At 43.4% G+C, this 12,601-nt stretch overlaps 1 long non-coding RNA gene across 1 annotated transcript in view; it reads right to left on the reverse strand.

Annotated features, from left to right (window-relative positions):
• LOC138261391 (uncharacterized) overlaps positions 1–12,601 on the reverse strand; it is a 72,446-nt gene that overhangs the window by 34,125 nt on the left and 25,720 nt on the right. The window lies entirely within an intron of this gene.

Here is a 12,601-nt window from a genome sequence, read left to right on the forward strand (position 1 = left end):
GTTCTCCAATGGGCTTACCTTCTGACTGCGAATGTCCTGCTGAACTGGCAGATCTAAAATTATTGACTGTCTGATAAGCCAAACCTGAGCTAGCTAGTTCTGCTAGAAAGTTAACTATCAAACGAATATGTGCTTCCACTGGATTGGCACCCCTTCCATCACACCAACTAGACCATCTGCACCAGGCTGAATCATATCTCTTATGGGTACTACTGGCCCAGGCCTGTTTAATGAACTCCGCAGCTTGTTGCGAAACATCTGGGATATTCCATCTCGACCTGAAATTAACCAGATTAGAAGTGTTAACTTCCCTGACCAGATCAGAGGATGTTGAAGGCCCTCTGGACTCAAAAGAAGATTTGGACGTGGAGGAATCAGAAGAGGAGAGTCACAGGCTAAATGAAGAGCACTGGGGAACCAAGGCTGTGCTCTCCAAAACGAAGTCACCAGAACAATCTCTGTTTTCTGTCTCTGCACTTGAGACAGAACTCTGGCAATCATCAGAAAAGGAGGAAACGCATAACCTCGAAACTGGGACCAGTCCTGAAGAAAGGCATCTGTATTTAAAGCATAAGGGTCTGGACGCCAACTGTAAAATATTTGAATTTGGCAGTTGAGTTGTGAGGCAAACAGGTCCACTTCGCAATTGCCCCATTCCTGGACTATCTGGGCACAAATCAGAGGATCCAACTTCAAGTCACTGGAGTCTGATAGGTATCTGGAGTTCCAGTCTGCTATGACATTCTGGTCCCCAGGCAGGTATTCCGCAATGACCACTAAACGCTGAGTTAGGCAATAATGCCAGAAATCCTTGGCAATCTCTGCCAGGATTCTGGACTTCGTGCCTCCCAATTTGTTGACCTACCTCACTGCTGATATATTGTCCATCCGTAATAGCATGCAACAGTCTGTTTTCTGTGGGGAGAGGCTCTTTATGGCAAATGAACCCGCTAGAAGTTCCAGACAATTGATGTGAAGGGATTGTTCCCACTCTGACCATCTGTCCCCCGTCACTAGGGAGTTGCAGCGAGCTCCCCAACCCCATCTGCTGGCATTGGATTCTATCACTACCTCCGGACGAGAGCCAAAAATCGCTCTGCCATTCCAAGCTTCCATGTGATGAAGACACCATTGAATTTCCAATCTTACTTCGGTAGTCAATGGGATTTGTTCTGAATAACTCAGACCTTGTTGTAAATGCCTGATCTTGAGCCTTTGAAGTGCTCGATAATGTAGGGGTGCAGGGAATATCGCCTGAATAGATTACGCTAATAAGCCCACTATTCTGGCTATGGTCCTCAATGATACGGTCTGGTAGGTTAAAACTGATCTCAATTCCCTCTTGATGTTGCGTATCTTCTGAGAGGGAAGAAGAAGTTGACATAAAGTGGAATTTATCTGGAATCCCAGAAACTCTATTATCTGTGAAGGCTTCAACAATGACTTCTGTATATTGATCAGGAAACCTAAATCCTGTAGGAGACGGATGGTCCAATCCAAGTGCGAGATTAGGACTTGAGGGGACTGAGCCATCAGCTGAATATCGTCCAGATATATAATCAATCTGACTCCCTTGGTTCTGAGGCATTCCATCACTGGTCTCAGTAACTTCGTGAAGCACCAAGGGGCTGACGATAGACCGAATGGGAGTGCCAGGAATTCCAGGCATTGACCCTTCCACTGAAATTGTAGAAATCTCCTGTGAGGAGGAAAAATTGGAGTCGATAAATAAGCATCTTTTAGATCCAGACGCACCATCCAATCCCCTTCTAACAGGATGTCCCTTAGCATGTGGATAACCTCCATCTTGAAATGCCTGTATAGGATCCACTGGTTGAAAGCCTTTAGGTTCAAGACTAAGCGGTGACCTCCTCCCTTTTTGTCTACTACAAAAATAGGGCTGAGGAAACCGAAAGGATGAGGGGAAGCAAATTGTACAGTTCCTTTGTCTAAGAGAGCTTGCACTTCTTTGTCTATAAAATCTTGATTTGCTTGGGAAAAACACATTAGTAATGGGGGGGAGAGTTGTTTGGGGGTACTGACAAACTCCAGTCGAAATCCCTCTACCATTTGGAGAACCCACGGATCTCTGGATATCAGTTTCCAAATTGTTAAGCAAGATGCAATTCTGCCCCCAAGTTTGACCTGAGAAAAATGAATGATGCTCACCTGTGAAACTTGAGTCTTGAATGGCTCCTTGTTGCCCCCTGTGATGACCTCTGCGGAAGCGGGGATGACCCCCTCTGGGTCGCGTGGGGTAGAAGGTGGAGTCTTGATCTCCGTACCAACCACCTCTGCCTCTAGGGTAGTAGTTTTGGGGACTGTTAAAGGAGCAGCGGCCGGACATACGTCCCACATAACGACCGGCCCTGCCAAAAAGGCCTCGTTTGAAAACCTTGAGTGACATTTGTGCTTTGTCAAGGGAAGTAAAGGTGGAGCAGAACTTGGCTAGGTCCTTGATGAATGAGGATCCAAAGAGCAGGCCTTCAGCCGAAGGACCCGCTTCTGAGGACGCAATATCCAATAATTTGGGATCAATGCGCATAAGCACTGATTTCCTTCGTTCTGCTGAAATGGCACAGTTAGAATTTCCTAAAAGACACACAGCTCTTTGTGCCCACCCGATAAGGACATCAGTGTCCACCGGATTCCTTGGCTACATGCGCCAATTCCAGGATCTTAGTCAAAGGTCCTGAAAGGTCCAATAGTTTGTCTTGCCAGCTATGACATGAACGGTCTAAACCTTTTTTGGGATCTTTAACAAATTTTTTCATGATGGTGACCATGGTGGGGTCTATCTCTGGAGTCTCAGAAACCTTGCCCTCCTGGTCAGGTCTGGGGCACTCCGCTTTCAGGTGTGATCTAACTTCTTTATCAAAGCTTTTTCGCAAATTGGCTTGGACATACTGCGCTACTTCGGGAGGGGGAACCCAATTGGAAGACCTGGGATGAATAATTTCTGTAGGATCAAAGTCCAGAACCTGGAACGGGGGGGGGCATTTTCTTACTCGGTACAGGAACATCAGAAACATCTGAGTCGTCATAGGAGGAAGTTTTATCAGAGGAAGAGGTAGAAAGGGGTGTTCCTTTTTTCGAACTGTAATTGTGTTCACAACTGCGTTTTTTTCCGCAGTTTCTCGAAAGCGTCAGCATGGATAGCACTGACCTCTGCTCCTGGTTCCAGATTTTTTGCGTTATCTTTTACTTTTTTAGGTTCTTGTTGTCCCTGAGACCAACCCTGTGATTGAGCAAGGTCAAATATTTGCCCAGAAAATGGGCCTAGAGCTCTCACTAGAGCATCATTAACTGATTGTTGGACCCTGGTATCAAGGGCTTCCACCAGATTGCCCAACTCCTCTGTGTAGTACTCGGCTTCTTGCTCATCCCATTGAGCCATGGTTCAATAGAGCAGTAATATTATTGAGGAGAATAATTATTTTAAAAGAAGTTATTTTAGAAGAAGAGCCCAACCGGGGGAGTGCAAAAACCCCAAGTTCAGGCCAGGAAAAGGAGCCCTTGAATTAAAGTGTGGAGGGAGCGACCTGAAAAGCACTCTAGGCAGTAGCCTGGTCTTTATTTTACAACCCAGTCAGCTATTAGTCTGCTGCGCGTCAGGGAGCAAGTTCCAAGTGAAGGAAAACAGGCACAGACGAGCACGCAGCACACACGAGCCGATCGATTTCCAAATCTGGAAAGAGATCAGCTCAAAAATGCGTGCGCGCGCTAAAAATAGAAAAGAGGCTGCCCGAGGGCAGCTCAGCTCCCGCTCCACAAAAAAGTCGGGCTGCATTTATTGGCAAAACGCCAATAATACGGCGCGCGAGAGCGCTTAAACAAATACTATGAAAGCGCACTGAATCGCGACGCTTATCTAAACAAAATACACAATTTAAAACACTCTTAAAACATCGATAATACAGGAGAGAAAATAAACGTGTACTTATCTGCTGCTAAGCAGCAAAGAAAGAGGAAGTGACTTCATAGGTCAAAGGACTCATAGCAGAGGACATGGATGGTGATTGGACCATGTGACAGGATGTTAGGCATCCTGGGTGTTGTAGTTTTTTTCTGTTACTTGTATTTGATTGGCTGCTGTTTAAGTCAGTAAAGAAAGAGAAAGCATAATCGGAGCCTCCGGTCCTGACATAGAATTGTCTCCCCTTGCCCACAGAAATGATTACAGCGTTCCTGTTTGGGTTCACAAGGATAGACTTTTATTTCCTGGCCCGGAGATCCAATGTAGTTTGGTATGCAAAGTCACATACAAGGCAGAGTCTCAAAGATTATCTGTCTGCGTCCAATATTTATAAACTTCAACAGGCATTGAATACAATAGCTGATGCATACGTTACAATCCTGCAAGCACATCTGTTAGTCATGTGATTTCTTTCTCAGTCTCTTTTTTGTATGTGATGACCTACACTCCCTGGGCTCTGGGTGTCCTGCTGCTTCTAGATAACCTGTTCTGTTTCTTGAAACTGTTTGTTTTCTTTCTCTGCCTACGCCTTGTAACTAATGTATGTACTAAAACTCCGGCGTAGCACATAATTTATGGGTTTGTTTTCCACTTTCACGTTTGGTCGAGTGGCACAAAATGGAATCTCTTCACAAGATGAAGTTAAGGTTCTGTTTCAGAGCTCCATATTCCCCCCTCTTGTTGAATTTTCAACACTTATATCCTTGTGTCCTATATGATTCTCTTTTCTTGATTGCCTGTCTTTGTTGCTCATTTCTGGCAGCATTGCAGTATTGTTTTGAAGAAGCAGCAGCATCATAATAATAAGACTATTGTCATTGGTAATAAGGCTTTTTACAGGCCTGATAGCCAAGATGGTAGCCATGAGAACCAGCTGGAAAACTAACCACTAGGGGACTTCTGCTCCCCCACCACCCCACCTTCAATGGCAGTTAGCATGCCCAACAACCTCCTGTTTTGCATAATGGTGATGCGCATAGGCCAACGCTCTTCTTTGATGGGATTGAATCAATCCTCTGTTCTGTTTACTAGTAGAATTAACTCCTATCTGGTCAGTTGTAAACAATGGGCATTGACTATAGATTGTGGGACAGGCATTAATCCTCCTAGAGCAATGCTACCAAACCATACCGGAGTTCCATTCCACAACCTGTACTCATCCGGCACTGATTGCATATCTAGGGTGAAGTATTACCGGACATCCCTCTTCCATCTATGTACTAGCGCACGTTGTCACTCCTGTGCAGCACATATATATCTTCCACTGTTCTGTTGTCATGAAGTGGAACTATCCATATCTGGGACAAAATGGCAACGGAACACAGACCCTTCCAGCTTATTGACAACTGGATATATGTTAACGTACCACATACCCAATAAGTATCCATCAATGCTGCAAGGCCTTTCTGTACGGAAGCCATATCTATTTGCAGTTCTTATTCATTCCTACTCTGTCCCCCATTTCCTCTAAAACACACTGAGTATTCTTTGGAAGGCAAATTTTGTATAGGGGATAAACTGGATCCAAAAAGGTATATGAGAATACCTCAGAATCCCATATATGGGTACAATTTGTACATGTCCGATATGCTGTATCATCATTATACCTTTCCTTTAACACCCTTCTGCGCCAGTCCATCATCATATTCCCTTGCCACTGCCCCCGACATAAGCCTGGGCCTGGAATGTTAACTGAGGCCAGGGTTCACAGGTGGACTCATTCTCATTATTCCATTTCCTAGTCTTCAGCCCTGCATCAGTGACTGTTTTCAGTATTCATTTCGGTTGTCTGAGAATTCATGACTTTTCAAACAGACTACAATCCTGAAACATTGATTGAGAACATTCCTGTAACATTGCTATGGAATTCCATTTTAGTGTTGTAAAGTTCCAACCATGAAATTGCACTCTCCCTTTGATTTAACATTACATCAGTGTTCTAAAAAATATGGGGAATATGCATTCTTGAACCCTTCTTAGTTTTTGAGTATCAACAGCATGTGGTATGAGGGTACAAAGCATGATGCATTTGAATGTGCTGTAGCTGTCATGTAAACATATGTACCACATGTTTTGGTGCCACAAGGGATGCATAGAGTGCTGAGAAATTTCTCTTTTTGACCTTAATAATTTGTCAGTTGCATCTGTAAATACTGAAGGAGTTACTGGTGCTTGTGGTGTTCCATTCATCAGACTGCCTGGCAAACCCTTGTCTCTTAAAGAGGGGGTCAGCAACATTTCATTCATCAAACTACCTGGCAAACCCTTGTCTCTTAAGGAGGGGGTCAACAACATTTGACTACCTAGTGGGTCCTTATCCTTTAGGAGGGTATTCGCCATCAACACAAAGGCAACAAATATACACATTAATAGAAACAATATTTTAGAATAGAGGGCTTATTGTCCCAATAAAGATCTCACCACGCCTGGGACAATACTCTTTTAAGTCTATTTAAGGGCAGTCCATACCACCCTCTCCTTACTTCTAGCAAGGAGAAAGGACATTGTGTTGAGCGGGTCTGATATCTGTCTTGTGTATCCAGTGTTTCAACTTGTGGACCTTTACGACTGTTGAAGTAGTCTGTGTAGGGTCCCAAGAAGTGTGTATACTTTTATTGTCAAACCAAATTCTTGACAAGTACTTGTAAGCCCGGGACAAGTTTGTTGCCATGGTACCACAGGTGGCATGGGGGAGCTTGCTTGTTGTAGGTGAACCTTTTTAGAAAAAACCTTGACAGCGCCTGTTAAGGCCGAGCATATGCTGACATTTCTTACCATACCACATCAACAGTTTTATGTGCATCTGTATATTTCCTATGTGGGATGTCCCATTGGCATTGCTTTGAATGTGACACTCTGGTGTGGCATTAGGTGAAGGTCAGGGGAATTGAGCATTCCTATGGGAAAATAATTCCATGGGCAAACAATGTAGCCAATTTCTGTTCAGTGCTACTGATCTCTTCCTTATTTTATCTTTTAGTGCGCAATTCAGGCATTCCAGTATCCCATTACTTTGGGAGTGAGAGGCAGAGACAAGGGTGTGCTGTATTCCCAACATTTGGGTAATGCATTCAAAGATCTTCTTACTAAAATGTGTGGCATTGTCTGAGCCGATGGCCTTGGGAATGCCCCATCTTGTTATTACTACTTTTAGAATGAATTTAGCACCCTTTTTCCCCTCAGCAGCCTGGCATGAGCCTGATTGTATCCATCTAGAGAAAGGACAAACTACCACTATCATGTACCTCATGGTGTAACATCTGTTGACCATATCTACAAAGTAAATGTGTAATTCTTGGAAAGGACCCTCTGGCCTAGGTATGGATGATGGTGTTAATGCTGGTGGTCTGGATGAACTGTATTATTTACATATAAGACACTGATATACAAAACTATCCGTTAATTTCTAACGGTCTGAAACAAACCAGTCTGCTGATATGGTGTCCTACAATGTATTTTAGGGGTATGTGTTGGTAAGTGTAATTGCGGTAATGCTAAATGGAGCAGTTTCTGGGGCATCACTAGTTTGCCCATATCTATGACTATACCAAAAATCAGTGGATATCCTACATCTTCTCTGTTCCCAAACATGCGTGGTATGCTGCTAATGTCATACAGGGGACATCAACCCCCTCTGTGTCACGTCTGCGCTGTACATATGATATTAGCCATCTGCCCAGCCTCTTTGACTGCCTGGTCGGCTATGTTGTTGCCCTGTGACACAGAATCTGTATGCACTTGGCATTTTACCACTGCTTTGTTCCTCCCTGTTTGCAGTTCTATTATTAGTTGTTGTAGGAGAGGGGCCATGAGCTACTGTGGTACCGTCACTCTTCTGAAAACCTCTTCTCTGCCACCTTGTTACCCCAGAATGGACAGTAGAGGCTACATATGGTAAGTTCGTACATATTGTAACAATATCTGGATACATCAATTGTAATGTGTGTACCAGGGCATGTAATTCTGCTCCTTGGGCCGAGACGTGTGAAGGTAATGGTAAGTAATGCAGTACTGAAAACATCGCATTAGGGAAAGTACCTGTCTGTTCCACTGTGGCTGCACCTGTGTGTCAAAGCACTGTTGCCTGATCTATCATAGAAGATCCATCACCATATAGTGCTCTGCTTTCTTCAATTGGTGTCCCTTGTTTTAGGGCAGGGTTCTGCAAAGTCAGTCCTGGAGAGCCGGGTCCATGATAGATTTTTAGCATATCCACATTTAAAAAAATGTAGATTTCTGAAACATCTTGTTTCTAAATGTGGATATGCTAAAAATCTGGCATGGACCCGGCTCTCCAGAACTGACTTTGCAGAACCCTGTGCTAGGGCAACGTGTTGTTCCTCGTGTAGCACAATCATGGTCTGTGTCTTAACAGTTCTACTGGAAATTGGGCAGGGTTGACATAGTGAACACGCACTATTGTAATAGCAGCATTGGAAAGTATTACTTCATATTGGGATGCTCTTTGAGCTGTTAGAAGCTCTTAGCTTTGTGTAGTTGCAGACCGCTAGCAATCTGTTTCCCCTTATCTGTCTCCCATTTTCTGAGATCAATTGGGCTAAATACTGAACAACTTCCTGTGCAAACCGCATTTTTTTTCCTCTCAACCTTGTATCCCTTGTGTGCTAGGACTGTTAACAAGTTCACAGTATCTTGGATGCACTCCTCTCGGGTGGGGCTACATATAAGTAAGTCATCAATGTACTGTGAAATTGTGCTGTCACATTGAAAATTGGTCAGATCATTTCTGAGGACGCTGTTAAAAACTGATGGGGACTCGCAATACCATTGAGGTAAATGAAAATATAAATACTGAGTCCCAGAAAATGTGCAAGAAGTCCAATAATGACTCTTGATGTAATGGCACACCATAAAAAGCATTGTTCAAGTCTGACAGTAACACACTTTGCATCCTTGGGTATGTTTGTGAGGTAAACTGAAGTATCAGGAACCACTGGAAATTCTTGTACTACAATAGTGTTCAAATGTCAGACATCCTGGACCATCCTTAGCTTTGTGCATGGGAAAAATTGGTGCATCACATGGGGAACAAGAGGGATGCAAAACCCCTTTTCTAACCAATGCTTGTATAGTTATGCTTATTCCTTCCTGGGCTTCACAAAAGATAGGGTACTGTCTTACTCTGGGGTGTTGCATGTTATCTTTTAGTTTTATTTTAAACGGTTCTGCACTTAATATCAGTCCTGCATCATTTCGATCCAAGGACCATAGCTGGGATGGCACGCCAGCAAGACAGGCATTCACATCCTCTACAGTGGTCCTTGGCAATTTGGGAGAAGGGCTGTGTCTCCACCTGCATATCTGTGCCTGCTTCTTCTTAATTCACATTCTCCGTAGATCTCAAATCACCATTAAACAATGTCATCTGTTGTGTCGGATACTCTCGTACCTGGTGTGGTGAATATTATAACTGATCTTCTTCCCTGACACTGGTCTACTGTTTCCAATATGCCAAATTTGCTTGTCATCTTTTTAGTACATCTTCGCCTTCATCTTTGGGGTATTCTGATCTGAACAGAATTTTGGATCTCTAACCACTTGCCTGTCAATATTGGTTCAATCATTATACAATGCTCTATCCCTGCTTGAATAAGGGACATATTCAACGGGACCCCTCTTATTTGAGGCATGCCGTTTTTCTGATGCTGTTCTGAGGGTCATGCATTTTAATGGTATCCTGGAAGTGGAACAAAACATTGATCCACTCGGACAAAATGTTGTTGTCATATTATTATATTTATGTAACGGGTATCTACCCAATACATTTTCAGGGGCCTGCGGGGCATATAACAATGATTCAGAAGTTAGTATATCGCCAATTTGGACTGGAATGTCACAGGGTAATGGTACTGTCATTATTTCAAGTTGGAACCCCTATGTGGCCAAATATTTATTTGAAAGTGACAATCCTGGATCTCTGATGCATGATTTTGTGGCCCATGTGTCGCTCAAAAACATCTATTTCCCCCCAGTATGCACATTTGTGCTGCTGGCTCCGGGTGGTAATTGGAGGTCCTAGATATAATAGGGCACATTAGGGTCTTGGGTCACGACTGTCATTGTGTATATAGAAATTGATTGCCTCATTGTACAATAGTTCCTCCAATCATTTGTCAGGGCAGCACCAGCGGTGCAGGCATTTGCACTGATCCCGAGGGAGGAGGTAAGGTCTGCTGGGGGGTTTGCTGGTAGCACATCAGTGTCTGCAGCTGTAATTGTGCTGACACTTGCTGGATCAGCTGCACAGGCAGGTGCTGTTGACCTAAAGGAGCCTGAGGACCATAGTAAAAGGTGCCTTGTTGTAGTTGATATTGATAATTGCATGATGTTGTCTTACTTGGACTTTCTAAAACAACATTCCGCTATAAGGTGTCCTTCCCCCCACAGCAGAAACATGTCATGTCATTTCTTTTATCTCCTCTTCTCATTTGTCCACTTCCTCTACCTATACCTTGTTGTTGTAATTGGAGACACTGCAGATATGGCACTATTTGTGCAGCAGGCTCCACAGGGGCTGCATATAATGGTTGTGGTGCTATCATTGGAGGGACTTCAGCTCCAACTGCTTAAGCTACAATATTCATTCCCACTGCCCCTTTTTTTTTTTACCTGCTTTTCTAACTTCTAACCAGCGTACCAGCAGTACATTCATATGTTCCTTTCTCCTTCTCTTTGTGTTTTTTACATAATGTAAAATAATTGCCTTGTATCTCTGGACAATCATTAGTTTCAGTTGCTACAGCAGCATCTAATTTATTTTGTATGTCTTCAGGCAGACCATTGTAAAAAAAACATTCGATAGTTCTGCAGGTTGTATTTCCGCATCTTCATCGTCCATATCTTTTTCATCCTGTCCATATATTCTAAAGCTTTCATCTTTTCCCATAGTCTGACTCATCATTCCCCCTACATCGGGGATATCCGGGTATCTTACGGTTAAATGGTTCCATAATGCTGGACATATGTTATTAAACTCTTCATCATCCCTAATATTACTTGCCAGTGTTATCCTATTTAGTGGCTGACTTGCTGGTATAATATGGTGAAATATAGCATTAACATGATCCCCCTACAATACTGGCAAGGAGGCTCTTTAATCTCCCATAGTTAAGACCACACCTCGTGTACTGCATGAAAGCGGTTATCCTTTAGGATGCACCCTCTGTCAAGGGTGGTAACTGCTTTTTAAAATTTTCTTTATCCATATGTTGCCATAGGACATACACAGGGGGGTGACTGCCAGTGCCCGGATGTATCAAAGGTAATATGTTCAGTGTTTCACGTTTCCCCGGGGGGGTGCTGGTTATCAAATTTCTCTGCATATTGTTGCTAGACACTCAAGGATCCTTTCATGTACTCATAGTCCTATCTTGAGGGTGGGGTCCTGAGCCCCCTCTGTGCAATCTTGATCTGCAGCTAAATCCCTTGGGACAAAAGAACCATCTTGGGCCATGGGGCAAATTTCTCATGATGGTCGTCCGTGTAGTCTGCTAAGTCATTAGGGAAGGGCAACACATGGTACGAGGACTCTTCCCCTAAAATGGCCACAATGTTGGGTGTGATACATTCCTGTTTTACTCTTCTACTAACCATAAGACTGTTCAAACTAGAATAACTTCTCTCATCTTCATCATCATCTTCATCCGAACTGACTTTTTCCTGAAAAGTATATTTCCTTTTCCTCTTATAGTACCTTTCAGTTGGTTGGGATTTCCATGAGTGCCTTTCAACCTCAACTGAGCTGCCTCACTCTCTCTTCCTTTGCTGCTTCCCATTCAGAATCCCACTCAAATTCCCTTGCAACCTCCTTCTATTTCATACTTCTTTCTTCTCACATGAGTCTAACATTCAGTCAGGCAAGGCACATGCCTTGTTCAGACGACTATTTAGTCTGTTAAGTTCCTGTTCTTCCCTCTCTGGCTCTTCTCTACTTATTTCTTCCTCCTGCCAACATTCAAGTGCCCTCTGTTCTATCTCAAATTGTTGTATTGCTTCTCTTGTCAATCTGTATGCCTGTGTGCACCTGCCCCCAATCCAACAGGATCAATAGTCTCATCAAAGATCACAAGGGGCAAGGCTAATCTACTCCCATCAAAATGTCACCCTCATAGCCTTGTGACATATGCAGGGATTCTAATATCCCAAAAGTGGGCCCTAATATAGGACTCAGTTGGGATGAGTGTGAGGGGTGTTGTGTAAAATGTCCTCCCTATTGGCATTATTCCTCTCATAGAGAAATGTATGCTGATGCAACTGTAATTGTGTCTGTAATTCTTGTTTATTGTCATCTTATTTAAATGGAAGTGTAGCTTCAACATGCCCTGTATATCTTTAGTGGTGCATCCTCATCTTCAAGTTTGACCTCTCGGAGGTACTGTTTTCATGGGCGCCTTATCCAAACTATCTGTACTACTTTTACCTTTTACCCTGGGAAATGGGGGTGGTAAAGTTTCCCCTATGGTGGAATTTGAAGATCCTGTTTTTTCTCCTGGAGTATGAATGCCCACTACTGCTTTTTTTTGTAATAGGTGTTGTATCTCTTTATATAGATTTCTGGAGTCTTTTGTATCCTTATAAGGGGGTGGTGCTGTAGGCGGCAGGGCC

Source organism: Pleurodeles waltl, chromosome 10 (assembly GCF_031143425.1).
Source record: "Pleurodeles waltl isolate 20211129_DDA chromosome 10, aPleWal1.hap1.20221129, whole genome shotgun sequence".
In the NCBI taxonomy this organism is placed as follows: Eukaryota; Metazoa; Chordata; class Amphibia; order Caudata; family Salamandridae; genus Pleurodeles; species Pleurodeles waltl.